Genomic DNA, 27,882 nt, shown 5'->3' with positions numbered 1-27,882 from the left:
CCAGGCTTCCTTGTTCATCACCAAGTTCCAGAGCTCATTCAAACTCACGTCCATCGAGTTGGTGATGCCATCCAACCACCTCATCTTCTGTCGTCCCTTTCTCCTCCTGCCTTCAATCTTTCCCAGCATCAGGGTCTTTTCAAATGAGTCAGTTCTTCCCACCAAGTGGCCAAAGTATTGGGAGTTTCAGCTTCAGCATCAGTCCTTCCAATGAACACTCAGGACTGATTTCCTTTAGGATGGACTGGTTGGATCTCCTTGCAGTCCAATGGACTCTCAAGAGTCTTCTTCAACATCACAGTTCAAAAGCATCAATTCTTCGGTGCTCAGCTTTCTTTATAGTCCAACTCTCACATCCATACATGACCACTGGAAAAACCATAGCCTTGACTAGATGGACCTTTGTTGGCAAAGTAATGTCTCTGCTTTTGAATATGCTGTCTAGATTGGTCATAGCTTTCTTCCAAGGAGCAAGCATCTTTTAATTTCATGGCTGCAGTCACCATCTGCCGTGATTTTGGAGCCCAAGAAAATAAGGTCTGTCACTGTTTCCACTGTTTCCCATCTATTTGCCATGATGTGATGGGACCAGATGCCATGATCTTAGTTTTCTGAATGTTGAGTTTTAAGCCAACTTTTTCACTCTCCTCTTTCACTTTCATCAAGCTCTATAGTTCTTCTTCACTTTCTGCCATAAGAGTCATGTCATCTGCATATCTGAGGTTATTGATATTTCTCCCAGCAATCTTGATCTCAGCTTGTGCTTCATCCAGCCTGGCATTTCCCATGATGTACCCTGCATGTAAGTTAAATAAGCAGGATGACAATATACAGCCTAGATGTACTCCTTTCCCGATTTGGAACCAGTCTGTTGTCCCACATTCAGTTCTAACTGTTGCTTCTTGACCTGCATACAGATATCTCAGGAGGCAGGTCAGGTGGTCTGGTGTTACCATTTCTTTAAGAATTTTCCACAGTTTTTTTTGTGATCCACAGAGTCAAAGGCTTTGGCATAGTCAATAAAGCAAAAGTAAGATTTTTTTCTTCTTGCTTTTTCTTGCTTTTTCAATGATCCAACAGATGATGACCATTTGATCTCTGGTTCCTCGCTTTTTCTAAATCCAGCTTGAACATCTGGAATTTCAAGGTTCACGTGCTATTGAAGCCTCGCTTGGAGAATTTTGAGTATTACTTTGCTAGTGTGTGAGATGAGTGCAATTGTGCAGTAGTTTGAACATTCTTTGGCATTGCCTTTCTTTGGGAATGGAATGAAAACTGACCTTTCTTAGTCCTGTGGTCCCTGCTGAGTTTTCCAAATTTGCTGGCATACTGAATGCGGCACTTTCACAGCATCATCTTTTAGAATTTGAAAGAGCTCCACTGTAATTCCATCAACTCTGCTAGCTTTGTTCGTAGTGATGCTTCCTAAGGCCGACTTGACTTCGCATTCTTTGCAACCCCATGGACCATAGCCTGCCAGGCTCCTCTGTCCACGGAATTCTCCAGGCAAGAATACTGGAGTGGTTTGACATTCCCTTCTCCAGAGGATTTTCCCAATCCAGGGATTGAACCTGGGTCTCCTGCATTGGAGCAGATGCTTTACCATCTGAGCCACCAGGGAAGCCCATCTACATGTATAAGACACTGAAATAGAAAAAGTTTATACGGCATGTACTAGCATACACATGTAGCACATGCAGCTATCAACAGATTGCAGGTTGTCAGTCCCATCATACATGTCAACCAAATTGGGAACATTTTATGAAGAAATGTGTTTTAATTAAATTCCAAAGAAATAGCATATACAATTATTTTGACTTTATTATTGCTTTTTACAAATAAGCTTTTATTTAAGAACAATTTTAGATTTACAGACATCTACAAAGATAGTTCAGAGTTCCCATAGATTCTGCACAGTTTCCCCTATTAGTAGCATCTTACATTAGTATGGTACATTTGTTATAATTAATGAACCAATATGGATATACCATTAACTGAAGTCCACATTTCATTGAGGCTTCCTTGGTTTTCACTTAATATCCTTTTTCTGTTTCAGGATCCTATTACCCTTCCCAGGATAACATATTTTTGTCATCATGTCATCTTAGACTCATTTTGGCTGACTTTTCTTGCCTGATGACCTTGATAGCTTTGAGGAATAATGGTCAAGTATTTCACAGAATATCTCTCAATTGGAATTTGTCTAGTTTTCCTCATGATTAGATTGGAGTTATAGGTTTGGAGGAGGTAGACCACTGATATAAAATTATAATAACTTTTTATCCCAACTATCACCTGGATAGTAAGCTCACTGAGGGAAAGAATCTTATTCACATTTTTGTATCCTTCAGTTCAGTTCAGTTCAGTTGCTCAGTCATGTCCGACTCTTTGCAACCCCATGAATCGCAGCACGCCAGGCCTCCCTGTCCATCAACAACTCCCGGAGTTCACTCAGACTCACATCCATTGAGTCAGTGATGCCATCCAGCCATCTCATCTTCTGTTGTCCCCTTCTCCTCCTGCCCCCAATCCCTCCCAGCATCAGATTCTTTTCCAATGAGTCAACTCTTCGCATGAGGTGGCCAAAGTACTGGAGTTTCAGCTTTAGCATCATTCCTTCCAAAGAAATCCCAGGGCTGAACTCCTTCAGAATGGACTGGTTGGATCTCCTTGCAGTCCAAGGGACTCTCAAGAGTCTTCTCCAACACCACAGGATGCCATGGTCTTCGTTTTCTGAATGTTGAAGTTTAAGCCAACTTTTTCACTCTCCAGTTTCACTCATCAAGAGGCTTTTTAGTTCCTCTTCACTTTCTGCCATAAGGGTGGTGTCATCTGCATATCTGAGGTTATTGAGATTTCTCCTGGCAATCTTGATTCCAGCTTGTGTTTCTTCCAGTCCAGAGTTTCTCATGATGTACTCTGCATATAAGTTAAATAAGCAGGGTGACAATATACAGCCTTGACGTACTCCTTTTCCTATTTGGAACCAGTCTGTTGTTCCATGTCCAGTTCTAACTGACCTGCATACAGATTTCTCAAGAGGCAGGTCAGGTCGTCTGGTATTCCCATCTCTTTCAGAATTTTCCACAGTTTATTGTGATCCACACAGTCAAAGGCTTTGGCATAGTCAATAAAGCAGAAATAGATGTTTTTCTGGAACTCTCTTGCTTTTTCCCTGATCCAGCGGATGTTGGCAATTTGATCTCTGGTTCCTCTGCCTTTTCTAAAACCAGCTTGAACATCAGGAAGTTCACAGTTCATGTATTTTTGTATCCTCAGTACACAGCTGATAAATATATGTTGGTTAAGAAGGAGGAAGTGGATTACACCAAGGGATGAGGTGCTACAGCAACTTTGCAACTCATTAAAAATAGGAGCACTTATGCTAACAAGGAAATAGTTCATCTGTTTACTCAAATTAAAAAAAAAAAAGCATAACTGATTCATTAAAGTATTTCATTCTTCTATTCAAGGATCCTTCTAGTTTACCTATAATGTTGAGACAGGATTTGTTGTTTGTTGTTTAGTCACTAAGTCATGTCTGACTCTTTGCAACCCCCATGGACTATGACCCACTGAGGTCCTTTGTCCAGGGGATTTCACAGGCAAGAAAATTGGAGTGGGTTGCCATTTCCTTCTCCAGCATATCTTACTGACCCAGGAATCAAACCCACATTTCTTGCATTGGCAGGTGGATTCTTCACCACTGAGCCACCAGGGAAACCCTGAGACAGGATTTATTCAGCTAAAAAGCAAGTTAATTCTTACAAGTAAACCTCACCTCCTGTACTGACTAATGAAACCCAACTGTATAACACTGCTTGTGGGGAGTATGCATGGTAAAATGGAAAGATGCATTATAGCTTAAGACAGGATGTCTGGGTTTGAAACTGAGTTCTATCGCTAATAAATTGTATAATTTAGGCCAGATATCTTTGAGTCTCAGTTACTTTACATATAAAATGGAGCTAATAATATTTACATGACAGTGAGAATTATAATCACTGGCCCACAGAACTGGTGGACTGAATCACTACTGAGATACCCACATCTCTATTATCTTGGTATCCCTTACTACATCTTAAAGCACAAGTGATTTTTTCTTTTTTTTAAATCCAATGGTCTCTGTGTAGTATTTCTACTTTATCTCCCTAAGGTCTTTCACACTGCTAACTATTCCTTTCTTTTTGAAACTTATTCTTGTTCCTCCGGCATTAAAAACACCCTTTTCTTCTGATTTTGCTTATCATGCAGTGATTCAGAGTACAGCTTACTAGCCAAGAGCATAGACTCTGGACCAGACAGGATTTGAACTGTCAAGAGTTTGAATCCTGGTTCCACCGCCTGCTAGTCCTATGACCTTGGACAGGTTACTTAACTCTTTTTTATTTTTCTAATTTATTTATTTTTAATTGAAGGATAACCGCTTTACAGAATTTTGTTGTTTTCTGTCAAACCTCAACATGAATCAGCCATAGATATACACATGGTCCCTCCCTCTACAAATATGGAACACTTCAGGAATTTGTGTGTCATCTTTGCGCAGGGGCTGTGCTAATCTCTGTATTGTTCCAATTTTAGTATATGTGCTGCCAAAGAGAGCATGGTTACTTAACTCTCAGGTGCCTGTTTCCCATCTGGGTTTACAGGTATACAGAATGAGTTTACAGGTATATAACATGTACAATAAATGCTATACAGAGAACTTGCTGTTGCTTTTGTTCCCCTCCTTAGTCTCTTCCTCTGCTACACTTCTTTAACCTCCGCATACTCCACCTGGAGGATTCCACCCATGCAAAAGTGTCTTAACGTCTGTCTATTTGGAAGGCATTCTTCTCTTCAGCCTACTTAGCGAATTCCTTCTCAAACTTTAAGACCCAGGTTAAATGTCATTCTCTTTCTCTCTGAAACCTTTCCAAAAACCACCTCCCTCATTCGGCCTTGGCAGTCAATTGTGCCTGTCCTTGTGGCCCATATTATTTTGAATATATTTCAATGGGAGTCCTTGTACATCAGATTGAAAGATGCTGAGTTACTTGAAGTTCCCTATATTAGACCATTTCAGACCTGTAAAGACAGTTACATGATTCATTCTATAAATAGAATATTTATCCTATTCATAAATATTCTATATTTCTGCTGATCCTTCCCTTCCTGCATTAAACTCATGACAAGAACTACATATTATTTCTTAAAATTACATACCTAACACAATATTTCAGATATATAAAAAGCAATAAATAATAATGAATGGACAACCATATATCCACACTTTGGCTGAAAAAATATTTACCAATACAATTTAAGTCCCCTGTTACTCTTCCCAGTAGTATTACTAGTCTTTTCTCACAACCCTGCACTTCAGAGATACCCACTATCCTTACTTTGATACTGTATTACCATGCATTTCTTTAGCATTTATTATGTAAGTATGCTTCCATAAATAATACATCAATGTTGGGCTTTATATAAATGTGTTCTGCCATTTGCTTTATTTTCTCAACTTTTTTATTTGTGAGATTCACCCAAGTTACTGTACAGATCTAGTTTATTCATTTTCATTATTGTATGGAATTCCATTAGATAAACATAATATTTTCTTTCTTTTATTAATTATACATTTGGATTAGTTTGAATTTTCTGCTATAAAAATGTTGCATAAATATTTTTGTAAGTCTCTTTATATATGCATAGGAGTATTTCTAAAGGGTATTTCCTAGGAGTGGAATTGCTGGATTAAGACAAAAATTGTTGGAATGTAGATTATTATTGCTTGAAATGATAAGTAAAATTGATAAACCTTTAGCCAGATTCATGACGAAAAAAAGGGAGAGAGCCTAAATCGATAAAATTAGAAATGAAAAAAGAGAAGTTATAACCAACACCACAGAAATACAAAGGACCTAAGAGACTACTTACTATAGGCAACTATATGTCAACAAAATGGACAGCCTAGAAGAAATGGACAAACTCTTGGAAAGATACAATCTCCCAAGACCAAACCAGGAAGAAATATCAAACACAAACAGACTGATTACAAGCACTGAAATTGAATCTGTGATTTAAAAACTCCCAATAAACAAAAGTGTAGGGAAATTCACAGGCAAATTCCATCTTTTGTCAGTGTACACAGCACAGAGTCTGGCAGTTAAAAGACATTAATAAATATTTGTTGAATGAATGAATAAAAACTTGAAAAAAACATACATAAAGAGATTAGACAATGTTTTTAATCTCTTAATTTGGAACTGTGCCTCTTAGGCTTTGTAAACTTTTATACTTAAAGAAATAAATTTAATTTAGCTTGGAGACTTTCCAGCAGTCCTTTGAGATAACCAGAGACAAGACAGAGCACCAAAAAAACTGGGATTGGAAGTCTAAAACTTTAAATCATCTAACACAAATAGTTGTCTACTCTTTTCTTAAATATCTCTAAGAACAAGTATGCTGGCTTTCATGTTTTCTATTATACTTCACAGAATATAATGACTAAAACAGCCTTTATTTGCATCATGTTTGAACACCCCAGAGGAAAGTCTACAAGAGCAAATGTAAAGCAATTATAATAAATAAGAAACCACTTAGAAATGTGCCTATAATACATCAATGAGCAACAGATATACTGATTAAAATGAATATACAATTATGTACATGCTTTAATTTTAAAAGCTAACAATGGCAACAACTATAGTAAATACAGAGGGGGAAAATAATGCATCAGCCTTAAATGCTTTAAAATTTAAGGAAATTAATATATGATGACTTGTAGCAGAACCACCAGGAGGTTCAGAAAGCATCAGATCAGATCAGTCGCTCAGTCGTGTCCGACTCTTTGCGACCCCATGAATTGCAGCACGCCAGGCCTCCCTGTCCATCACCAACTCCGGGAAAGCATAAGAGTCTTCAAAAGTAAGTCATAGGAGACTGAACCATTCTGGACAAAATACAGAATCTCTAGTAAGAAGGCCTGGTTTTGAGTTGCTATTCTGACATTTACCAGCTATTTGACACTGGGCACAGCATTTAATTCACCTACACCTCAGTTTCTTATCAGTAAATAGAATTTATAATGACCTGGCATCCTATCTAACAGAGTTTTATATGCTTCTAATTAAGCAGAAAAAATGTGTGACATCCTTCAATAATATGCAATTGTAGTTATCTATCCTTCTTCATCTTCCCATCTCCCCGATGGCGGCGATCTATAAAAGTGTGTATTTTTTTTCCCAAGCAGGGCTCAGTAGAGCTAGTATAGGCAAGAAGAGATAGATTAGTTTGGGATTTTGCCCAGACAGGGACAGAAGGACAACAGAGCAAGGGAATAAAAGATAATGATAAGAGAGTGAATGAAATAAGCTAGAGACTAAGAAAGTTGGATAGGGAAGGAAGTAAAAACAGGTCATGCTGACGTCAAAGGAAAGAGAGAGTAGGGACGCTCAAAGGTCAGGTAGTTGGCAAAATTTTGAACAAATATGTATGTCTTCATTCATAATTTCAGAGGTGGGCCATCTTCAGGTGAGACCAAAGCCCATGGTGTGACAACGGGAGCTGATTAGTTAAAAAGATGCTCACTTCAGTTGAAGAGGTCAACGTCTTGAAGAAATAGACATCCATATGAATACTAAAGTCACTCAGGATAAGGCCAAAATTTGAGGTAGAAAGGAAGACTGTGTGTGTGAGGTCTTTAACAACAGAGAAGATGTACGTATAAGACAATAAGAGTGGTATAGCTGTTGTGCCAAAGAGAACAAGATTTTAACAAATTCAGTTCAGTCGCTCAGTTGCTTACGACTCTTTGTGACCCCATGAACCACAGCACACCAGGCCTCCCTGTCCATCACCAACTCCTGGAGTTTACTCAAATTCATGTCCATTGAGTTGGTGATGCCATCCAACCATCTCATCCTCTGTCGTCCCCTTCTCCTGCCTTCTATCTTTCCCAGCATTAGGGTCTTTTCAAATGAGTCAGCTCTTCGTATCAGGTGGCCAAAGTATTGGGAGTTTCAGCTTCAGTATCATTCCTTCCAATGAACACTCAGGACTGATTTCCTTTAGGATGGACTGGTTGGATCTCCTTGCAGTCCAAGGGACTCTCAAGAGTCAACACTACAGTTCAAAAGCATCAACTCTTCGGTGCTCAGCTTTCTTTATAGTACAACTCTCACATCCATACATGATTATGGGAAAACCATAGGGTTGACTAGACGGACCTTTGTTGGCAAAGTAATGTCTCTGCTTTTTATATGCTGTCTAGGTTGGTCATAGCTTTTCTTCCAAGGAGTAAGTGTCTCTTAATTTCATGGCTGCAGTAACCATCTACAGTAATTGGAGGCCAAAAAAATAAAGTCTGACACTGTTTCCCCATCTATTTGCCATGAAGTGATGAAACAGATGCCATGATCTTAGTTTTCTGAATGTTGAGCTTTAAGCCAACTTTTTCACTCTCCTCTTTCACCTTCATCAAGAGGCTCTTTAGTTCTTCGCTTTCTGACATAAGGGTTATGTCATCTGCATATTTGAGGTTATTAATATTTCTCCCAGCAATCTTGATTCCAGCTTGTGCTTCATCCAGCCCAGTGTTTCTCATGATGTACTCTGCATAGAAGTTAAATAAGCAGGGTGACAATATACAGCCTTGACGTATTCCTTTTTCTATTTGGAACAAGTGTGTTATTCCATGTCCAGTTCTAACTGTTGCTTCCTGACCTGCATACAGATGTCTCAAGAGGCAGGTCAGGTGGTCTGGTATTCCCATCTCTTTCAGAATTTTCCACAGTTTATTGTGATCCACACAGTCAAAGGCTTTGGCATAGTCAATAAAGCAGAAATAGATGTTTTTCTGGAACTCTCTTGCTTTTTCCCTGATCCAGCGGATGTTGGCAATTTGATCTCTGGTTCCTCTGCCTTTTCTAAAACCAGCTTGAATATCTTGAAGTTCATGGTTCATGTACTGTTGAAACCTCACTTGGAGAATTTTGAGCATTCCTAGCGTGTGAGGTGAGTGCAACTGTGTGGTAGTTTGAGCATTCTTTGGCATTGCCTTTCTTTGGGAATGGAATGAAAACTGGCCTTTTCCAGTCCTGTGGCCACTGTTGAGTTTTCCAAATTTGCTGGCATATTGAGCGCAGCACTTAAATAGCATCATCTTTTAGGACTTGAAATAACTCAGCTGGAATTCTATCACCTCCACTAGCTTTGTTCATAGTGATGCTTCCTAGGGCCCACTTGACTTCACATTCCAGGATGTCTGGCTCTAGGTGAGTGATCACACCATAGTGATTATCTGGGTCAGGAAGATCTTTTTTGTATAGTTCTTCTGTGTATTCTTGCCACCTTTTCTTAATATCTTCTGCTTCTGCTAGGTCCATACCATTTCTGTCCTGCATTGTGCCCATTTTTGCATGAAATGTTCCCTTGCTATCTCTAATTTTCTTGAAGAGCTCTCTAGTCTTTCCCATTCTATTGTTTTCTTCTATTTCTTTGCATTGATCTCTGAGGAAGGCTTTCTTATCTCTCTTTGCCATTCTTTGGAACTCTGCATTTAAATGGGTGTACCTTTCCTTTCTGAAAGAGATGGGAATACCAGATCACCTGACCTGCCTCTTGAGAAATTTGTATGCAGGTCAGGAAGCAACAGTTAGAACTGGACATGGAACAACAGACTGGTTCCAAATAGGAAAAGGAGTACGTCAAGGCTATATATTGTCACCCTGCTTATTTAACTTATATGCAGAGTACATCATGAGAAACTCTGGACTGGAAGAAACACAAGCTGAAATCAAGATTGCCGGGAGAAATATCAGTAACCTCAGATATGCAGATGACACCACCCTTATGGCAGAAAGTGAAGAGGAACTAAAAAGCCTCTTGATGAAAGTGAAAGTGGAGAGTGAAAAAGTTGGCTTAAAGCTCAACATTCAGAAAATGAAGATCATGGCATCCGGTCCCATCACTTCATGGGAAATAGATGGGGAAACAGTGGAAACAGTGTCAGACTTTATTTTTCTGGGCTCCAAAATCACTGCAGATGGTGACTGCAGCCATGAAATTAAAAGACGCTTACTCCTTGGAAGGAAAGTTATGACCAACCTAGATAGCATATTCAAAAGCAGAGACATTACTTTGCCAACAAAGGTCCGTCTAGTCAAGGCTATGGTATTTCCTGTGGTCATGTATGGATGTGAGAGTTGGACTGTGAAGAAGGCTGAGCACCCAAGAATTGATGTTTTTGAACTGTGGTGTTGGAGAAGACTCTTGAGAGTCCCTTGGACTGCAAGGAGATCCAACCAGTCCATTCTGAAGGAGATCAGCCCTGGGATTTCTTTGGAAGGAATGATGCTAAAGCTGAAACTCCAGTACTTTGGCCACCTCATGCGAAGAGTTGACTCACTGGAAAAGACTCTGATGCTGGGAGGGATTGGGGACAGGAGGAGAAGGGGACGACAGAGGATGAGATGGTTGGATGGCATCACTGACTCGATGGACGTGAGTCTGGGTGAACTCTGGGAGTTGGTGATGTGCCAGGAGCCAGCATGAGGAACTCCACCTGTGGCAAAGGTCATGAGGAAGGAGGCTCAGCATACGCAAAGGCAGGATCGAGCCTCAGGAGTCCCCCTGGATATTCTCGAGCATCTACCCCCCAAAACCAGAGTCTGCCTACTTTACTGCTTTGTGCTCTCACCTCTGACTTTACGGGGGCTGTCCCCCACCAGCATTTCACTCTCTCTGAAAAAGAGTTAACTTACAGCTCCAGTTAATAAAGTTCCTGGGCATAATGGGAGTGTTTAAATCCAAACCCCTCAGATAGCTCTCTAACTCGCCTGACAAATTTACCCGGATTCCTACAGCTATGCATACAATTGTTTACAGTCTCCCAGCCGCGAGAGGCGCGGGAAGCTTAAGATATTCAAATAGCTTAGAGCCTCTCAGAGAGTTAGAAACTTGCCAGAATAAAACTAGCAAAAGATTTCATTGATGAGCCAATGCTTGCTGCCAAGTTTCCACATCCCCTATTTTGTATCCTTGAATGTGTATTAATTAATATACTTGGTATGTAGAAAAATAAGTAGTGGCCTTGGTGTCAGCAACTTTAGACCCTTAAGGTAATAAATTCTTTCCTTTGTTGTAAACCCACTGCACCTCTGCCCTATAGGAATGCAACTTTATCTAACACCTTCGGAGGATGGTGCCAAACCTTAAAATAATTACTCTTAGAGAAAATAAGTCTTATGGATTGACAAACCTTTGTCAAGAGTCATAAAATATTAATAGGCCTTTTGACCAGAAGATGATGTAAATCACCTAAACCATTTGTATACCGATAAATTTGCAGGAAAAGAAACCCTGGTTTCGATAAGGATCAAAGACTGCTGACTTTGCATGATTTCATCCTCTATGTGCAACTTAGGGTATAAAAGCCCCTGTTGAAAATAAAGCTACAGGCCTTGCTCACCAAAGCTTGGTCTCCCCATGTCATTCTTTCTTTCACATTCTGGCTGAGTCTTTCTGGAGCGCGGAGGTCCTCTGCGACCATTTATTTGCCTGGGCTTCTAAGACCCACTCGAGAAGGTGCCTAAGGCGGAGCACCTTCCGCTATTCGAGAGGGTGCCTGCGGCCTCCGTGGTCACAGCTAACCTGATGTCACAAGTTATATTGATTTTCCGCGTAAACCAAGCTACTCAGCCTCTTTTCTCCACTGAATTTTCCTGCTGAGCTATCCTCATTCTATTACTCTTTATATCTCTAATTAATATTTAAATAAAGCCAATGTATCCTGTTCGCCGAAGCCGTCTCCCCTTCGAATTCCCTGGATCAGCCGGGGCTGGACCCTGGCAGTGATGGACAGGGAGGCCTGGTGTGCTGCGATTCATGGGGTCGCAAAGAGTCGGACACGACTGAGCGACTGAACTGAACTGAACTGAACCTTTCCTTTTCTCCTTTGCTTTTCACTTCTCTTTTCTCAGCTATTTGTAAGGCCTCCTCCATTTTGCCTTTTTGGATTTCTTTTTCTTAGGGATGGTCTTGATCACTGCCTCCTGTACAATGTCACTAACCTCTGTCCGTAGTTCTTCAGGCACTCTATTAGATCTAATCCCTTCAATCTATTTTTCACTTCCAATGTATAGTCGTAAGGGATTTGATTTAGGGCATACCTGAATGGTCTAGTGGTTTTCCCTACTTTCTTCAATATAAGTCTGAATTTGGCAATGAGGAGTTCATGATCTGAGCCACAGTCAGCTCCCAGTTTTGTTTTTGCTGACTGTATAGAGCTTCTCCATCTTTGGCTGCAAAGAATACAATCAATCTAAGTTTGGTGTTGACTATCTGGTGATGTCCATGTGTACAGTCTTCTCTTGTGTTGTTGGAAGACGGTGTTTGCTATGACCAGTGCATTCTCTTGGCAAAACTCTGTTAGCCTTTGCCCTGCTTCATTTTGCACTCTAAGGCCAAACTTTCTTATTACTTCAGGTATCTCTTGACTTCCTACTTTTGCATTCCAGTCCCCTATGATGAAAAGGACATCTTTTTTAGATGTTAGTTCTAGAAAATCTTGTAGGTCATCAGAGAAACATTCAACTTCAGCTTCTTCGGCATTAGTGGTTGGGGCATAGACTTGGATTACCGTGATAATGAATGGTTTGCCTTGGAAATGAACAGAGATCATTCTGTCATTTTTGAGATTGCAAACAAGTACTGCATTTCAGACTCTTTTGTTGACTATGAGGGTTACTCTATTTCTTCTAAAGTATTCTTGCCCACAGTAGTAGATATAATGGCCATCTGAATTAAATTCGCCCATTCCAGTCCACTTTAGTTCACTGATTCCTAAAATGATTAGATGTTCACTCCTTCCATCTCCTGTTTCACCACTTCCAATTTACCTTGATTCACAGAATGTGTGGAATAGTGGTGCACAAAAAATTGTTACAGTCAGCCTTATCTCTTTCCTTTTGCAAAGAGTGGTCTAGGAGAATGAGCTGCACCCATTCAGAAGGGCTAGAGAGCAAGTACTCTTACTCTACTGGCTCCCATTTAAGGCCAGAACACACATAAAACATCCCGTAAAATGGTTGACAGTTCAGGAAATAGGAGTTTCAGAGAACAAGTGGAAAGGTTTGAAAGGGAGCAACAAGCAGGATTGGGAGAGAGTAAAAGGAAGCCAGGTCAGCACCAGAATAACAGTACAGAAGAAAAACAGATGATTGGAGGAACTAGGACAAAGATAACAGAGAATAAGACTTGCCGGGTTTATATGGCCAAAGGTTATCAAAATAATTAGTTTCAGCAGTTCTCTGATGGCTAGGGAGTTAGCACTAAGCCCTTGGCAATGGTTTGGTTAAAATCCCTCATTTACAGATGTGGGTAACATTTGAGTATCTATTATGTATTTTTCACATTATGTAAAGTGCAATACACACACTACTTTAGTTAAGCCTTACACCTACACTTTTCCTCATTTTATAAATGAGGGAACTGAGGATCACAGAAGCAAAGTGACCAGCCCTGGGCTGTATTATTTAGTGACACTGAGGACCCAGGCTTCTTTTTCAAATCTAAATAAATATGGAAATATAAAAAAGAATTTGAAATTAGAACATCTTTAGTCACTTTCTTCTTCCTTTTTTTAGTCACTTTCTACCAGTGAGATCTTGTATGTTTTTAAGTCCACTAAGCCTGTCTACCAAACAAGGTTTTATTGCAAAGATTAAGCAACAACTACAAGATAAATCCTAGTAGCTATCTTTTTTAACTTATTTTCAAATGTGAATTTCTTACTTGGTTTATTTCAAACACAAATTGAAAGTTTCTAAATTAACGCCTACAGATTTTACAGTTAGAAGACTGAGGTAGAGAGGAAGGATCTACAATCTGTGGCTCCCTAGTATATTTAGGATCAAGTCCAAGCTTCAGAGTTTCAGGTCTTTAATACTATGGCCCCAGCCCACCTCTCTAGCCACATCTCTCACTACTGACTTACACAAATATAATACTTAACCTCTGGCAACTATTAAGTTTTAAAAACATATGATATAATTACCCCATTTTATAGTTCCACCTAAATTATTTAATCTATTTCAATGTGTTCTCCAAGGCCTAAATAAAATTCACCTTGAGTGTAAAGCCTAACCTTGTCCCCAGCTGTTGAGAAATGATGGCTCTACCTTCTGAACTTCTGTATCGCTTTGCTTTACCTCCCTCAGAGTATTTACTGCCTTTTAATTTAGTCAAGCATGAAAAAATTTCATTTCTGCCAGTGGAGCTTACATCCCTTGAAGGTAGTTGGAAGAAAGGTACCATTTACTTTGCATCTCTGAAGTGCCAACTGCTTTTCTAGTGTGTGTGTATACACATTACAGTATACACACACACACACACATTATTTCAGGTAATCTTTGTGACACCCCACAAAGCAGAAATCTATTTTTTACACATAACGATACTGAAAGTCACAGAGGTTAAACAATTTGCTTACAGTCTTAAGGCCAGTAAGCGACGCAGCTCAGATGTGAATCTTGGTCTTTCTAAACCAAAGCCTAGGTTCTTAACTATACTCTTTCCAGAAACCATGGGCATATCCTCACTACTGATTGCTTTCTATCTATCCACAGAAAAAACATCAATGGACTTTTTGTCATTAAGTATTAGCAGAAAGGATTTGATATAGGGTATCTGCTCTCCTGCTTTTCAAGACTAAGAACAGACTTCTCAGACCCAACACGACTAATATGAGATTAGAATAAAGATGAATAGATCCGAATCCTGCTTCCAGGAAGGAAAAGTAAAAAACCACTACTGTCCCATTCCTGCATTTATAAATTCCTTCTCCTCTGAGGTTTCCACCATCTGGTTATATCAATCCTTACCCCTCCTCCTCATCTGTCTTCTACCACCCTCCCGATTAATCCCTTATATTCACTGCACCTGGGTCACAATCTCTCTTCTCCGCATCCTGAATCACTTCACTACTGATGCAGAAGACTCGTCCCATACAACAGCCTCCCAGTTCCCTGTCACACTCAGCTTCACCAGCCTTCACCTTTGCTGTACTTCAGCAATCCACACACAGACCTAGCTGTCAGTGAGAAGAGCTTCACATCAGACAATTGAACTCTAGAATTCCACTTTCTGACCACAGCCTCTGGGTTTTTTTCCTATTTTACTTCCACCACATTTGCTCACTGATCTCACTCAAAAAATCACAAAACCTCTAAGTCCCAAACTGAAATCATTATCCAATATTTCCTGTCTCAGTTAATGTCACCGTCATCTCTGCAGTCACCCGAATCAAAAACCTGAACATCACAGTGGGCTACTCGCCCTCTGGTCTACACACCCACCCAATCATAAAGCCTCACAGATTCTCTCAACTTCATCCCTCTCTTCATCCCCATAATCACATTTTAAAATTATTCAAGCATATCTATAAAAACCTTCCAGTGATTTAAAAAAATCACCCATTGAATTCATTTCAAGATACTTATGCATACAAGGTTCACCATGACATGGACTCTGATTGTATTTCCAGTCTCACAACTTACCACTTGTATCGCCATTGTTATTTCTTAGCAGTACCAAACTGCTTGTGGTTCCCTAGGCAAGCTATCGGAGAAGGCAGTGGCATCCCACTCCAGTGTTCTTGCCTGGAGAATCCCAGGGACGGCGGAGCCTGGTGGGCTGCTGTCTATGAGGTCGCACAGAGTCGGACACGACTGAAGCGACTTGGCAGCAGCAGCAGCAGGCAAGCTATTCCTTTTCTCACACTGATGTCTTTCCTCAAACTATTCTTTCTATGTGAAGCACTTTTTTTTACTCATCTTTGTCTGACTTACTTCTACTTACCATTTAGGACTTGGGCCAGGTGTCATCTCTTCCTCAAGCCTTCCCTCAAGTCCTGAGCTAGTCTGAGTGCCCTCACCTTGGTGCAAGTATCAAGCAGCAAAGCTCTCACTTTTTATTCTGAGATGACCTATTTTAGCATCTAATTTACCATTTCCACAAGGATTGGAAATGTATCTTACTTATCTCTGTCTACCCAGTTAACATAGTACATAGCATAGTGCCTGACATACAGTAGATACATTAAGTATAAAGTTTAGAAGACGTTGCCTTTACATTTTCAGTAGGATAGTCACACCAGTTCTTTCTCATAGTTTTTTAGTATTTCCCACTATTAACTCCAAGTCCTTTGAAGGGAAGGAATCAGAGCTTTTCCTGAGTCTGTACAGTTCTGTACAGAACGGTGCTATACAAAGTCTTATCCAACTTACATAAAAGGGAAACAGTATTTGCACAAACATACCAGAAATCAAAACTTGACCTGTGCTGCAAACTTCAAAACCATCAACCAACTGAAAAAATGAAGACATAAGAAGAAAGATAAAGAACCAATTCTGACTGCTGGTATGTGCTTGTTTATGTTAATTTGTTTAAAATATAAATAGGGTCCCAGATACAAGAGCTTGACATTTTATCTATAAGGCCATCACATCTCTCCTAAGTTTAAAAAATTACTAACCTGCAGGCTTTCTTAGGCAGGGGTTCAGGATGTTGGTAAAGATCCTGTTTAAAAACATAATCCCAAAAACCAAGGCTAAGTGATGAAAAAGTAAAAAAAAAAAAAAAAAAAATGCTGGTTGGTATGTGAGCAACAACAACAACAAAAAAATGTCCTTTTTCATAGTAATTTTGGGTCTCGTGTTGGTAGTTATAAAGAGAGCAAAGAGGTCAATATAATAAAGCATTTCCCTCTCCAACTAAATATTAAATTGCAGTCTGGCATCAAATGAGATCTCAAATGCTTTTCCAGTATAAAAAATAATAAGCTCTTCTATTTGCATGGTGCACTGCAACATTTCAATATACACAGGCTCATTTGATAGTGTTTATAGACATTTTTAAAAATGAGGGAAAAGCCAAAATTTTCCACAAAATAAGAACTTTTAGTTGGTTTAAACAAACAGTACTAGATGTCTTTTTTTTTTTAAAGTTCAAAACGCAGTACCGAAATGCGTAAAGGAATAGAGTACCTTATATTTAAGCAGGTCTCTCCTTGGAGCCAAAAGAGTTTCTTGCAGAAATTTAATAGGTTTTGTCTCCTGGCTTACACTAAGAAGCGCTCCATTAAAGGGCAAACTAGAGTTCATTTAGAGAAGGAATGAGAGAACCCCAGACTATGACAAACAACTGAAGGCAAGTGGAATCAGTTAGTTAAGACAAGGTTCCGGGGACATGATCTTCAGCTATCTTAATGGGTGTCCATAAGGGAACAGAAGTAGGAAGAATTGGAGGCATCTATTTCTTTCAACCAAAACAAACAAACAAAAATTTCGAAACACCAAAGCTTTCCAGGAACGAATAGGTTTCCTAGGGAAGAGATTAGTTTCCCGTCACTGGAGAAGATCTTCAAATAGACTGGTCAAATTATTAGGGTAGAATTTGGGATTTTCGAAGCTACTTTGGTACGGGGCGAAAGAAACGGATCCTAGATGACTTTTAAATTCCTTTCCAATGTGGAGACGTTCTGGGGTTCACCTATCTCCTAGAAACCCCTTTTCATTCCTCTGGGGCTGGCCCACAGCCGTGCCCACGTGTCCAAGCCCTCCCGGCCCCCGGCTCACCTCAGTGCCCACAGTCCCCCGCCCCCGTCGGAGGCTGGAAACAAGCTCTGCCCGCCCGTTTCCGGCGGCACACGTGAGTTGTCCCGGCGCAGCTCCCGCAGCCGGAGCCAGCCCGGAGGACGCGGCTGACAGCTCCCCGCCCTTCGCACCTCCGACCCTCGGCTGGGCCAGGAAGCCCGCCGACCTCGGTCCTCGCCCGCCCCGAACCGGATCCGGCCGGCGAGGATCCACAGGCATCTCTCAGCTCTCCTGTCGGAGCAGACTGACAGCTCCTCCGACTCCTGGCCCTCGGCCCAAAGCCAACACTCTCCGGCCGACCCAGCCCCGCTAGCTTGGACAGAACGACCCCCGCTCGGACCGCACGCGATGCTGACCCTCCAGAGTCCCCGTGTCCTTGAGTTTTTCCCTCGCGGAGCCCCGGGGTGCCCCTACTGAGAGAGGGCCGCGGGCCGGATACTGGGCCCCGCCGGACCGGCCGCGGATGCAGAACGCCGCGGGGGTTCCCGGACCGCTGAGTAGGCGGGCGACAGCAGCGCTCGGACCCCTGACAGGCTGACCGGCCAGGACACACAGACGGACAGTAGGGCCCGAGGGGCGGGGGCAGCGGCCCGGCCGGTCCCGGCGCCTCCTTCTCGCCCGGGGCGGCCCCTGGCGGCCCAGGCCCCTCAGGGCGCGGGCTTTCCTGGCGAGCGGAGGCGGCCACCGAGGCGCTTACCTGCGGGCGCAGCGACGGCGCGGGGCGGCTCACTCCCTGCCCGCCGCCATGTTTCCGCTGCGCAGCGAGCTAGAGAGGACGCGCGGAGGGGGCGGGCGGGGGCGGCTCCGGAGATCGGCGGCGGCCGGTCGGCCGGCGGGCTGGCGGGCGGCAGGGGGCTCGACCGAGGCGGCGGCGGCGGCGGCGGCTGAGGCGGGGGCGGGGCGGGGGCTCCCTGGCCCCGCCCCCCGGGCCTCCAGCCGTGGGGTGGCGCGCGCCTGGGCGGTTGGGCCCGCGCGGAGCCGGGGGCAGGAGGAGGTAGGGGGGCGTGTTGTCGAGGGGGTGGTGAGCACGGGTAGGGCGCCCCCAAGCGGCCCGGCCTAGCCAGCGCCCGCTGTCGGCCTCCTCCCGCCTTATAGCCCGCGCGGCCCAGATCCACACCTCCACTGGCCCTGCGCACCCCCTCTCAAGGGAGGGTAAACTGAGGCGTGGAGAGGGCTCGTGGACCCGGTGGTGGGTGACATTAAGCGAGTTAGCTCGAATCTCTACCGCAGGACCTTCACCTCTAAAGGAATATTGTTCAATCCAGACGGTTGGTGTGAAGATAAAATAAGTTAATGCTTGTGAAGTCCACAAGAAACAGTGCTGGGCACCCAGTAAGTAAATGCTCAGTAAATAGAAGATGCCACCGTCCTTTAACTGGTTGATCCATTCAACAAGTACTTAATGCATTGAGCCCTATCCATGTACCTGTTTTCAGGCTCGTTCTGTCAATAAACAGTTTTTGCTGCACTCCTCTGGTTAAATGCCTGTCCACTTGGACCATCCCTGTTTTAACAGAGAGGAAACTGAAGCTCTGGGAGGTGAAGCTACTTGTCCGAGGTCACCCAGCCAGTAAATGACTGAGTGGAGATTCACCTCCAACCTGACTTCAAAGCCTGTGCTCTGCCAGCAGGGAGACATCAGCTGTCAGGATAGGTCAGAGGAGGCACTTTGAGAGTCAAACCCTTTCAAGTTCGTTCTTGAAAGAGCCTGCAAGGAAGAAGCTTATTTCAGGCAGGGGGATGGATGTGTGTAAGGGCATAAAGACACATGATAGGGGATGGCTGGTTGGTGTGACTGGTGGAGCGGGAATATGGGAGACTGTGGATATGGTGCTGAAGGAGGTCTTTGTGTATCTAGAATGACAATTAATGTCTTTGTATGTAATTTATTTTATAGGCCAATGGTTTTCATAGTGTGTAGTTCTGGTACTCCTTGGTGTCCCTGAGATGTTTCAGAGGTCAGTAAGCTCAAAATTATTTTCATAATAGTGCTAAATGTGATTTGCTTTTTTCACTGTGATTCTCTCATGAGTGTACAGTGAAGTTTTCCACAGACTACAGGACAGATGATATTTCAACACATTAAATGCGGAAACAGATTTGAGAATCCAGCTGTCTTCTTTAAGCCAGGTGTTAAAAAAACTTCTACAAATGTAAGACACCACTTTTCTCATCAATATTTTGTTTTAGAAATTACAGAAAATTTTAATTAAAATGTGGTTATGTTACCATGTGATGGGTTTATTGTAATTTTAAGTGAATTAACAAAATTTTAGAAATTTCTGTGTTAATTCCTAACATGGTAAGTGTTGTTAGAAGTAACAAACAGCACATGAAAAATCTCTTCAAGTTCCTCCATAATTTTTAGAGTGGAAAGGGGTCCTGAGCCCAAAAGGCTTAGGAATACCTGCAATAGCCACTGAGAGGCTATTGAAGTTGTAAGTAGGAGAGTGACTAAATCAGATTTTCATTTCAGAAAGCTTTCAAGATCCCAGCCCAGCCTGGAGGGGTGAGTTCATGAGGCATAGGCATGCTAGACAGAAGGACAGAAACGGAGAAGTGCGGGGCTGGTAAGCAACAGAGCTAGGGCCCAGATGAGACTGGTCTTTTTATTCTTCATTTGGTATCCCTCACCACCTGACAAGCACCAGAGTGAATGTTTTATTCCTTCATTTCCACTGAGTGCTGTGTAGGGAGGCTTCTGCTCACATTTGCTATGGACGTTAGAGCCCTTTCTGACCCCACCACACTGTTTCTGCTTCTCATTGCCCACTTTCTAAGCAGTGAAGTGGGGGAGGCAGATGAGAGGAAAAGAGGAGGTTACCGATGGTCGTGTGAGTGAGCCTGAGAATCCTGGCAGAGGGTTCCGCAGAGCTACACAGCCCAGGGTATCCTTCACATACTTTGAGGGCTCACAGGTGAGGGGAAAAACAATTGTATCAAAACCTCTGCTGTCAGGAAAGCTATTTTTGAAGTGAGGTTCCCCAAAGTTTTGAGACTCTGTTCCTTAACATTAAAAAAAAAAAAAAAAGAGTCCATATCCATTGAGAATCTTCTAAAGGTATATTATAAACTTCCTAGCCATCCTTATTTAAGAAACAGAAGTAAATTTAGTATTTTCTTGATTTATTATAAACATGCACTGGTAGCAATCAGGCTTTATTATTAAGGAATCCTCTTGGACTATCGAGTTAAGGACTCTATTTCACCTTAATGGATGGCCCCAGAATGCTGTGCTTTGGGGATTCTCATGGGGGTTTCTTAAAGTTTCTGGTTTTCAGTTGCCACTTCTCCTGCTGTCATTATGCCTATCCCTTTTATCAGATCAGATCAGATCAGTCGCTCAGTCGTGTCTGATTCTTTGCGACCCCATGAATAGCAGCACACCAGGCCTCCCTGTGCATCACCAACTCCCGGAGTTCACTGAGACTCATGTCCATCGAGTCAGTGATGCCATCCAGCCATCTTATCCTCTGTCGTCCCCTTCTCCTCTTGCCCCCAATCCCTCCCAGCATCAGATTCTTTTCCAATGAGTCAACTCTTCGCATGAGGTGGCCAAAGTATTGGAGTTTCAGCTTTAGCATCATTACTTCCAAAGAAATTCCAGGGCTGATCTCCTTCAGAATGGACTGGTTGGATCTCCTTGCAGTCCAAGGGACTCTCAAGAGTCTTCTCCAACACCACAGTTCAAAAGCATCAATTCTTGGGTGCTCAGCCTTCTTCACAGTCCAACTCTCACATCCATACATGACCACAGGAAATACCATAGCCTTGACCAGACGGACCTTTGTTGGCAAAGTAATGTCTCTGCTTTTGAATATGCTATCTAGGTTGGTCATAACTTTCCTTCCAAGGAGTAAGCGTCTTTTAATTTCATGGCTGCAGTCACCATCTGCAGTGATTTTGGAGCCCAGAAAAAGAAAGTCTGACACTGTTTCCACTGTTTCCCCATCTATTTCCCATGAAGTGATGGGACCAGATGCCATGATCTTCATTTTCTGAATGTTGAGCTTTAAGCCAACTTTTTCACTCTCCTCTTTCACTTTCATCAAGAGGCTTTTTAGTTCCTCTTCACTTTCTACCATAAGGGTGGTGTCATCTGCATATCTGAGGTTATTGATATTTCTCCTGGCAACCTTGATTTCAGCTTGTGTTTCTTCCAGCCCAGCGTTTCTCATGATGTACTCTGCATATAAGTTAAATAAACAGGGTGACAATCTAATTTGCTGAAGCCAAGAAGGTGCATAGTCTAAGCTTACTGGAGTTGCATCAAATAGCCTCTGAGCAAGGGTCTGAGGGACTCTCCTGAGATGAGGTACTAGAAAGGTCAACTGCACAGGCAATAAAGTGGGGTAGTTGATGATGAGCTGTGGCCTTAGCCTTAACTTACTTGGTTTCACTTTCTTCCTCTATAAAATGGGGACAGTCACATACAGTACCTATCATGTTGAGTTGCTAAAAGGATTAACCCAAAGCATTTAGTTGTGTATTATCAGTTCTGTTCATAGATCAATTTATTCTTAGCTCCAGTTCCATTAGATAATTCCATAGGAGTCCTCAAACTCTATGGGTTAAAGACCAGAATCATGACTCTCCATCCTAAACCTTCTCTTTCTGTCTGTGCTCCCCATTTCAGACAATGCCACCACCATACTCCCAGTCACCCAATCTTAAAACTTAGTAGTGCTTCTTTTTAAATCTTTTTTTTTTTTTCCTTTTCCAGCCATGCTGTGCAGCTTGCAGGATCTTAGTTCTCAGTCGGGGATTGTGCCTGGGCAACAGCCGTGGAAGTGCTGAGTCTTAACCACTGGACCACCAGGGATTTTCTGGTAGTACCTCTTAAAATTCCTCCCTGTCCTCCACATCCAGTCAGTTTTCAAAGCACACTGCCTTTTCCCTAGTCAAGGTGCTGTTCCCTGGACTATCAGAGATGTAACCTAATTCTTGACTCTCTTCTCTCTACTTGCCTTCCGCAACTGCCAGATCCTGGAAACATCATGCCTGCAGGACAAATTCCACACTTTTTAGCCCTGTCTTCAAGGTTCACTGGGCTTCCCAGGTGGCTCAGTGATAGAGAATCCCCCTGCCAATGCAGGAGACACAAGAAACGCAGGTGCTATCCCTGGGTGGCGAAGGTCCCCTGGAGGAGGAATGGCAACCCACTCCAGAATTCTTGCCTGAGAAATTCTATGGACAGAGAAGCCTGGCAGGATACAGTCCATGGGGTCGCAAAGAGTTGGACACAACTGAGCACATCAAGGGTCATTATGATCTGGCCACAACTCTTTGTTTCTGAATTTATTTCTCTCCTTCTTTATTTACTCCTTGATTCACATGTAAATTTTCTACATTTTTCCTTTGCTGTCCTTTTCGACATATGTTCTTTGCTTCTCTTGGTTTTTCCATATATTGTTCTGTCTTCTAGAATACCTTGGTCTCCATCTTTGTGTGTCCAAACCTTACCCATCTTTTAAAACTTTGATTCTATGCTGCCTTCAAAAGCCTTACATGATCCTCTAGCTTGTGTGTGCTGTGTTTAGTCGCTCAGTCGTGTCCGACTCTGCAACCCCATAGACTGTAACCCCCACTAGGCTCCTCTGTCCATGGGGATTCTCCAGGCAGGAATACTGGAGTGGGTTGCCATGTCCTCTTCCAGGGGATCTTCCCAACCAGATATTGAATCCAGGTCTTCCACGTTGCAGGCGGATTCTTTACTGTCTGAGCCACCAGGGAAGCTTCCCCTCCAGCTTGTATAATAAAAGCCAACATTTATGTAATGCTAAGTAAGAACCAGGAACTCTTCTGGGTGCTTTATGTGCACCATCTTATTTAACTTTTATGACAATTTAATTTTCACAGCAAATCTATGCAGTGAGAGTTACTAGGATCTGCATTTTACAGATGAGAAAACTGAGGAACAGGAAGCTAAAGTGACTTGTCCAAGGTTACAGAACTAGTAAATGGTGAAGCCAGAATGGGAATCCAGGCAGCCTGGCTCCTGGTAGCTCTCAGGTCAGGGCATGCAAACCTCTCTTAGGGCCTTGGTCACTTTCTGCCTCCTTATTGGTTAACATGACTTATCTTGTCTACTTGAAAGTGAAAGTGCTAGTTGCTCAGTCATGTCCCCTCTTTGCAACCCCATGTGCTGTAGCCCACCTGGCTCCTCTGTCCATGGGATTCTCCAGGCAAGAATACTGAAGTGGGTAGCCATTTCCTTCTCCAGGGGATCTTCCTGACCTAGGGATCGAACCTGGGGTCTCCTGCACTGCAGGCAGATTCTTTACCATCTGAGCCACCTGTCTTGTCCATATTTACACACTAAGTTTTTTGAGAGTAGATTAAAAAAATGATCTACAACAGTATCTTCTGAATTTCTTGAACTGGTAAATATTTATTTAATTTTTTAAAATGGATATAAAGTCAACAAAATATTCTATAGCAATAAAAATAAATGATCCAGAGCAGGATTGACAAACAATGGTCCTTGGGCTAAATCTGACCCAATTCCTATTTGTGTATGGTCCAAGAGCTAAGATCTTTTTTTCCAAATTTTATTTTTTTTTAATTATGGAAGTATGATAACACATTTATAGGATACTTGGAAAATATAGAACAAGGTTACATATAGTTTCACCATATAATTATTTTAAGTAGATAAATTAAGACTTACAGTTGGAATTTCAATAACAAACTCTCAAGAATTATTGGAATGAATATGTAGAGAAGTATAAGGATTGTGAACTGATTAAACATAATATTTATACAATTTTTATACAACAGCGGGATACAAATTCAAGTTCCAATAGACTGTAAACTAGGAGACATTGGAAGATATCCATGAACATAAAACAAGATGTGAAATTTCATGGTCTAAAGGTATTGCAGTCATACCACAAATTCTCATCACTGTGGAATTATGTTAGAAATCAATATCAAAAGGTATTTAAAAGTAATCCACATACGTTCAAGTGCAATGTGACATTTACCAAGAGAGATCTTCGACTTAGCCGTTGAAAGCCTCCATAAAGTTAGAATGAGAAAAACAGAGGGTGATTGCAGAGAAAAAAGCATTTACATAAGAAATTAGTGTCAAAATGAGAAATTAATATTAAAGATACTTTCAACAAAATCCCATGTACATGGAAATTAAATTATTTTACACTTTTTAAGTGGTTGAAAAAAGAATATGTCATGACATGTGAAACTTCTATGCATATAAAAGTTTATCAGAATTCAGACAGGATTTCTATGGCTACTTTTGTATCACAGTGGGTTTTATGACATGTAAAGCCTGCAGTATTTACTCTTTGGCCATTTATAGAAAAACTTGCCAACCCCTGACCTAGAGCTACATGTAGTAAAATGAAAAGGTCTTTGAAACAGCACTGAACAAAAAAGTATAAGCAGTATGCCACTTGTATAAACCTTAAAAATAAGTGAAACAGCACCAATTTTATTTAGGGACCCACATGCAGTACAAGTATAAAGACATGCATGGAAACAATAAATAATAAATTCAGGGGAAAGGTTATCTCTAGGAGTTGGGGTGGACATGCCTTTGGAGAAGAGTACACAGGGAATTTTAACTGTTTGCAAGCAAGGTGGAGGGTATACAGCATCCCTTGTGTTAAAAATTAAAACATAACATGTAATACTGACAAAAATGTTTCATAAGAAATGAATGAATGAGGTTAGGGACTCTCTGTTTTCGCTGGTTGAAAATTTATTTGGCTTTTACCTATAGCTAATGTGTTTGACTGTGTGGATCACAATAAACTGTGGAAAATTCTGAAAGGGATGGGAATACCAGACCACCTGACCTGCCTCTTGAGAAATCTATATGCAGGTCAGGAAGCAACAGTTAGAACTGGACATGGAACAACAGACTGGTTCCAAATAGGAAAAGGAGTACGTCAAGGCTGTATATTGTCACCCTGCTTATTTAACTTATATGCAGAGTACATCATGAGAAACGTTGGGCTGGAAGAAACACAAGCTGGAATCAAGATTGCCAGGAGAAATATCAATAACCTCAGATATGCAGATGACACCACCCTTATGGCAGAAAGTGAAGAGGAACTAAAAAGCCTCTTGATGAAAGTAAAAGTGGAGAGTGAAAAAGTTGGCTTAAAGCTCAACATTCAGAAAATGAAGATCATGGCATCTGCTCCCATCACTTAATGGGAAATAGGGAAACAGTGGAAATAGTGTCAGACTTTATTTTTGGGGGCTCCAAAATCACTGCAAATGGTGCTTGCAGCCATGAAGTTAAAAGACGCTTACTCCTTGGAAGGAAAGTTATGACCAACCTAGATAGCATATTCAAAAGCAGAGACATCACTTTGCTAACAAAGTCTGTCTAGTCAAGGCTATGGTTTTTCCAGTGGTCATGTATGGATATGAGAGTTGGACTGTGAAGAAAGCTGAGCACCAAAGAATTGATGCTGTTGAACTGTGGTGTTGGAGAAGACTCTTGAGAGTCCCTTGGACTGCAAGGAGATCCAACCAGTCCATTCTAAAGGAGATCAGCCCTGGGTGTTCTTTGGAAGGACTGATGCTGAAGCTGAAACTCTAGTACTTTGGCCCCCTCATGCGAAGAGTTGACCCATTGGAAAAGACTCTGATGCTGGGAGGGATTGGGGGCAGGAGGAAAAGGGGACGACAGAGGATGAGATGGCTGGATGGCATCACCGACTCGATAGACATGAGTTTGAGTGAACTCTGGGAGCTGTTGATGGAGAGGGAGGCCTGGCGTGCTGTGATTCATGGGGTCACAAAGAGTCAGACACAACTGAGCAACTGAACTGAACTGAGGGTGTTATGGTAAAATATAAAACTGAAGTCTCCTGCTCAGATGGTGTGGAGTTGGCTCAAATTCATGTCCATTGAGTTGGTGATGCTATCTAACCATCTCATCCTCTGCCATTCCCTTCTCCCTTTCCCTTAATCTTTCACAGCATCAGGATCTTTCTGATGAATCAGCTTTTTGCATCAGGTGGCCAAAGTATTGGAGCTTCAGCTTCAGCATCAGTCCTTCTAATGAATGTTCAGTGTTGATTTCCTTTAGGATTGACTGGTTTGATTTCCTTGCAATCCAAGAGACTCTCAAGAGTTTTGTCCAGCACCACAATTCTAAAGCATCAATTCTTTGGCACCCAGCCTTCTTTATGGTCCAACTCTCACATCCATACATGACTGTTGGAAAAACCATAGCTTTGACTATATGGACCTTTGTCGGCAAAGTGATGTCTCTGCTTTTTAATACACTATCTAGGTTTGTCATAGCATTCCTTCCAAGGAGCAAGAGTCTTTTAATTTTATGGCTGCAGTCACCATCTGTAGTGATTTTGGAGCCCAAGAAAATAAAATCTGTCACTGCTTCCACTTTTCCCCAGGAATTTCAGGGGCCATCTTAAAATTCTGCTTCCTACACCTAGCGAGAAGTGTTCTCTTAAACACTTCTCTATGAATTCTCCTGGCAGTTTGTAACTTATTAATAGCACAGTATGCATTGTATCACTATTATTAGGGCACATTTTAAAATTGCTTTTCTAGGCTGAAAATGTCTTGAAATCAGGAAACTTGTCTATACCTGTAGCTCTAATGCTTCAAACGAGGCAGTTACATGAAGAGGATATTCCTACATGTTTGCTGAAAAATTAAAAGTGTGCATATTATCGTTTGAATCCTTGCTTCTTTTTTAGATCCAGATCAAAACTCCTCTGACACGTCTCAGGAAGAATTAATAGCTCCCTCCCTGTGCTGTCACTTGATATCATCTCTGTATGAAATGTGTCACCTTAAAGTATCTTAAGTTAGACTATAGTTTCTTGAAGGTAGCACTTCACTTTTATTCCACTTTGTATCCCAGAACACAGCACATCATAGATTTCATTAATTGTTTAATGTTTAAAATGTTTAAAGGAAAGTGTAAAGGGTTTAAAAACGGAGGCAGGTGTAGAGTAGATTTGGGCTATGACCAGACCCTTGGGAAAGAGTCATAGGTGGGAGAAGCCAAGAGATACAGAGACAGTGGCGAGGGAAGAAGACAGGCAGATCTGTAAGGATGTGATATTTTTTTTAAAGAAGGGGTGCTACAAAATCCCAAGTCTGCTGTTTTATATATCTCATTAAGGAATAAAGCTGAAGAACACTCTATTAAGGACAGCATGAAGGAGCAAAGATTATTCCAGGACTGACAATTAGGGAACGGTGTTTTATCAAGTTGCTGGGTGGACAGTGACCC

The 27,882-nt window shown here is 41.8% G+C and overlaps 1 protein-coding gene, 1 long non-coding RNA gene and 1 other non-coding gene across 14 annotated transcripts in view; 1 reads left to right on the top strand and 2 right to left on the bottom strand.

The window, feature by feature from the left end:
- Positions 1–18,506, bottom strand: part of SCMH1 (Scm polycomb group protein homolog 1) — a 224,645-nt gene extending 206,139 nt beyond the window's left edge. For 6 of the 11 annotated variants that reach the window (XM_024989655.1, XM_059884823.1, XM_059884826.1 and 3 more), the window contains exon 1: positions 18,334–18,506. The gene's annotated coding sequence lies outside the window, so the exon portion shown is untranslated. Of the gene's footprint in view, positions 1–16,516; positions 16,561–18,333 lie in introns of all 11 variants that reach the window. The other 5 variants (XM_059884821.1, XM_059884820.1, XM_059884819.1 and 2 more) reach the window with 2 other exon arrangements.
- Positions 4,502–4,605, bottom strand: LOC112446072 (U6 spliceosomal RNA). The gene has a single exon (XR_003034150.1). It is a non-coding gene; the product is annotated as a U6 spliceosomal RNA (small nuclear RNA).
- A 42-nt stretch (positions 18,507–18,548) lies between the features above and the next one.
- On the top strand, positions 18,549–27,322 carry LOC132344932 (uncharacterized). 2 transcript variants are annotated; one of them, XR_009494021.1, is made up of 3 exons: positions 18,549–19,789; positions 20,113–20,206; positions 22,360–27,322. It is a non-coding gene; the product is annotated as an uncharacterized lncRNA (long non-coding RNA). The 2 variants fall into 2 exon arrangements; XR_009494020.1 differs by having other exon boundaries at positions 18,549–20,206.
- The last annotated feature ends 560 nt before the right edge of the window (positions 27,323–27,882 follow it).

This window comes from Bos taurus, chromosome 3 (genome assembly GCF_002263795.3).
Source record: "Bos taurus isolate L1 Dominette 01449 registration number 42190680 breed Hereford chromosome 3, ARS-UCD2.0, whole genome shotgun sequence".
In the NCBI taxonomy this organism is placed as follows: Eukaryota; Metazoa; Chordata; class Mammalia; order Artiodactyla; family Bovidae; genus Bos; species Bos taurus.
The sequence above is the reverse complement of the archived record's forward strand: the minus strand, read 5'-3'. Positions and strand labels throughout refer to the sequence as shown.